This window comes from Pterocles gutturalis, unplaced genomic scaffold, assembly GCF_000699245.1.
Source record: "Pterocles gutturalis isolate BGI_N339 unplaced genomic scaffold, ASM69924v1 scaffold5973, whole genome shotgun sequence".
NCBI lineage: Eukaryota > Metazoa > Chordata > Aves > Pterocliformes > Pteroclidae > Pterocles > Pterocles gutturalis.
In genome coordinates, this window is record NW_010120281.1 from 4,851 (window position 1) to 9,457 (window position 4,607).

The window sequence follows — 4,607 nt, forward strand, 5'->3', positions numbered from 1 at the left end:
ATGCAGTAAGAATCAACAGAGTATTGCTAGAGTGAGGGAAAGAATAATATTTGCCTGATCTTTAAACCAACTGATGAATTAAGTATAATCCTCGAAGTATTGACACGTGATGTTATAGATCAGTCAATTAAAGAAATGCAGGCATAGCTTGTGGGGGTCTGTGGATCCGATCTTGGCACACAGTTCTGTGTCTGGGCGGGTGAAAGTCGTGAATGAAATGGAAATCAGCGAGAGGACTGACAGTCTTTATTTCAGATGTCATTAATTCCTCTGCAAGTAGGATTTTACCCTGAGGGAAGTAAATAATGGGACTTTTGTTAACTTTTTCCTCGCCTCCTCACTCTTCTTTCCCGTGCTTCCTCCCCTGCCTTGCACTTTCTTGTAGACGCTGGTATGTGATCGAGAGCTAGTGCCAGCAATGCTTCTCATGGCTTGCTTCTCAGGATCTAATTTTGACCTCTGACAAGCCTAGCTCTCAGTATCGCACATTGACGTACTGCTGAAGATCTGCTGTATTTGGAAGGTGACATAAATTGCAGTTTTTTATGTAATTTTAAAGCAAAAGTTTATTTTTCTTGTCCATCTAGGATGCAGCAGTGATCCCTGTGTGTTTTACAGCAGAATAGTGCTTCATCTTTTCTGTACTTGACCCTGAATCAGATGTAGCTGTGAACAGAATGAACTTGGGATATTGCTGAATGATATTAAGAGGTCATCAAATATTTCATATGTTATGGAGTAGTCATGCAGATTGTTTTTTAATATAAATCCCAGTAGTGAACCAAAGCCTCACAAGGGCCCTACTTCACCTGCCCACTTCAGGTAATTGCCTAAAATAGCAGACACCTTATTGGTAATAAAACTAAAAATGTATTTGTATTCAAAAAGTAAGAAATTAATCTGATATTGTACCTCCTATTTTAAACTACCATCAGAGGCCAAACAGTATCTAGTCTCAGGTTCCCTACTCCAGTTACAATTAAGAGTTAACGAGCATTCAGCTGTAAGAGCTTAAAAGTTCCTTTTTATTTGTGGAGTGTATGTAAGTTTGCAGCTAAAATTTAAGGCAAACTTTTAGTTTATCTTTGTTGCTTCCTTCTTGTAATCTGAAAAATATCCCGTAGATAGATTGAGTTTGACAACACTGCTGTTAGTGCAAACTGTGGTGGTTATGAATTATCATTTGTTGAAAGAATAAATACAAAACACAGGGAAACCCCAGTTGTGTTGTAAAACCAATCAATTTCAGACTGGAAGAATACAAAAATCTCAAATTAATTAAAAAAAAAATCTAGTGGCAGAGAGTATTAAGCAATGTAAACTACTAAATAAGAAATGTAGAAGTCAATTCCATACATATAGTGCTTATTTCAACACACCTGTGTGCATATTAAGTCAGATCCACATGCCTAGCTTAAAAATCCTGCCAGCCAAGTACTGAAAAAGCCTTGTTGGTTGTGAATACTAACGTCATTTAAAGAAACTTGCTAAGTGTTGGAAAACTGCTTTGTGGTTGCCTGAGAAGGTACAGAATAACAGGAAAATAACTAATCCTTCACTCTTGAATTAATCACTGTGTAGTGAAGTTAAATGTATGATTGATATAGAAAATAAATGATATTTTAGAAACTGTGTAAACTCTAGTAAAAAAATCTGCTCATATTTGTGTACATTGCTTAGGTATCCAGAATATAACAAACACTTTTCAGGTTTAAGCTTCCAATTGTTGTTTAAAATGTTCGTTTCATACTGCTGTGGGTCGTTTCAATAGATAAAGATAAAACACTTTGAAATGTCTGTGTTAGCAGTTGCTAATGCTGTTTCAAAATCCTTTAAAACTAGTCTTTGTGTGAGCAAAGTATTGTTGGGAGCTCACCAATACTTTGAATTAATAATTCATTAAATTAAGGAATTTTGCCCCAGACAGAAATATCATACTGCTGTGGAATGTTTGAACCTGTGCACTGCCATGAGCATGCACAACTAAAAATGTTCTGACTGGGGTTTTGTGTCCTCAGATCGCAGGCTTTTGGGGCCTCATTGTTTGGACTGGGTAATATGATAAAATCCAGACCCATATGTAGGGAACTGGAGAGCTGACACCAATGTATTTTTGTTTTATGTGAAGTTTCTGTGAGAAACGTGGTGTTCACTCTATTACCAACTGTCATCGGAATTGTGCTTTTCATTGCTGAAGGTTGAAAACAGGATTTGCAGTTTTATTCCAGCGATTACAAACAGATTGGTCCGTGCTCAGCTGGACTGCAGCTGTTAACTCTAAGATAACTGAACATATTGTGTTAGGTTATTTTTTTAAATGGATACAGTTTTAGTTAAGAAGAAATTCTTCTCTCTTCTGCATTGGTTGGTTCTGCCAGTAATAAAGGTAGGTAAAACATGGGTCAGGGGAAAAGGGCATGTCTGGTGTTGGTGTTTGTCTGAAACTCCCTTCCAGCTCCTTGCTGAGTTAGAAGATTTTTCCCATGGATCTCAGGTAGGCATTTTTGAACATTCTCCACAAGAAAAGCCTAAATCAGTCTAGCTTCCCCATCTTTGCCAGGTGAGGATCTAGCACCCCGTTTAGGTTGGATTTACCAGGTAATGCAATGGTTTCATCAGAACTGCTGTCATCATCCGGGAGAAACAATTCCTAAACAGCTTTGTCATCAGTGCTTTCTTTCCTTGTTTTAATCCTTCAGAGAACCCTTGTGAAAGAGCTTTTGACTCGGGATCCCTGAGTGAAGAGTGGTGGCTGTTTCAGGCGCTTAATTCATTAGCGGCTTAAGCAGGGTGCTGGGCTCTGAGCTGTGGTCCGGCGAGGTTGCCTTTCTCTTTTCTCTGCAGTGACTCCCGCAGGTATGGCATGAGCAAGGAGTTGTGTAGAGCAGCTGCTACCCAGTTGTCCAAACCAGTCAGCAGCTCATCCCAGATCAGAGGGGTGATGTTCTGTGGCTATTTGTGAGAGGTATCGCCTGCTTGAATATTTTAGTTGCTTTGAACACTCTCCATTCTTGCCTCAGAAGTGTATTGTTACTATCTCAAATTTAATTTCAAGAGGCTTGGTTTTTAATAACTTTTACACTTTTTTTTTTTTTTTGCCTCTGTCTTGACATTTTTGACACGCAGGAAATGAGAACTGGGCTCCACGTCCGTGGTGAGATTCCCACAAGCTCATTCCTGGAGCAGTTGTCTTTAGAAAAGCCATACAAGCCAGAGCAGGAAGTAAAAGGTGTATTGACTATTTTTGAAAATGTATTTTATTTTTAGGTCAAAATTCCACGTAGGCCTACGTTTCACCAAAGATGGTTATCTAACTTCGCATATTTTACACAGTGTTACATAATTCAGCTAAACAGACTAAATCAATTTTTTTTTAATTTCTTGATTAAAAAATGTTGTTTCTCACTTGTTCAGAGCCTCTGCCATAGATAGCAAATATCCATAATTGTAATGTGCTGTCATCAGGGAAAACTTCCAGTTTTTTCAGAACTTTGTTTCAAACTTGTTTTGAAAATCCAGTTACAAGTGGCGAATGGAGCTCTAGCAAAAACTGTTTTACCTTCTGCTTCAGCGTTCTGTATGTGTTGTTTCTTGTTCCACACCTCTAAGCCAATAAACAGTCAGGCCAAAAGCTTTGTAACTTTCTTAGGTAGCTGGGGATTGCTCTTAACTGACTGAATTGCATTTGGCAGTGAACATGCCACGGCGGAGAGAACGCTGCATTTGTCTGCCTGGGCTCTGGTGGCCTTCTGGTCTGTGCTTTCCCCCTTCTGCAGCCTGCGCTCGCTTCTGCTGAAGTCCTGGAGGAGCTGTTGCTGTCCAGCTCTTACGAAAGTCGGGTTCTGACCGTGTAGCATGTCTCCTGTAAATTATTTTGGTGGCTTTTAAACCAAACCTTTGATTTCTGTCTAGCAGTAACCTAAATCCTGTTAACACAACTAAATAATCTTGTAGGTCCTCCACCAGGCCAGAGGTTGCGAGCATAGAGCCGGCAGATCAGGATGAGCGCCAGTGTTCGCAGAAGGCTGTTGTCCAGGCACGGTCCTCACAGCCCACACGTCTGACAAGTATCATCTTTGCTGAAGATATAAGTAAGTTTTATCTCTTGTTTATGGACATCCTGGCATCCTCCAGAAACAAAGCAGAGATTTTGCGTCTGTCATACGATATACCTCTTTAGTTTTTATAATGACAGAAAGGCAAAAACAGATGGTCAAGTCAATGTCTTGCAGTCACTAAATCAGGAGGTATACAGGAGTTTATGGTCCCTGGGTAAGAGTCATTAAGTTCTCTAGGGCATGAGCCATGTCTGACAGTTGCACTGTAGAAACTCGTAATATGTACTCAGAGAAAACATCTGTAACTTAGTGTAGCTGGAAATCACAATGAATTGAGATTTATTGTAAAGTTCAGAGAGGAAGGGAACTGCTTTTCTTGCTTCTTTAGCCACAATCACCATATGACCAAGAGTTTCTTAGTCAGGGTCTTGACCTGGTTTCAGTTCCTTCGATGTCAGTGTCTTGTGTCACTGGCCTAAATTTGAGGGGCATTTTGTCTTGTTGGTGTGCTTGCATGTTCAGCGTTGCTGACTTCATGTGCTCTTATTG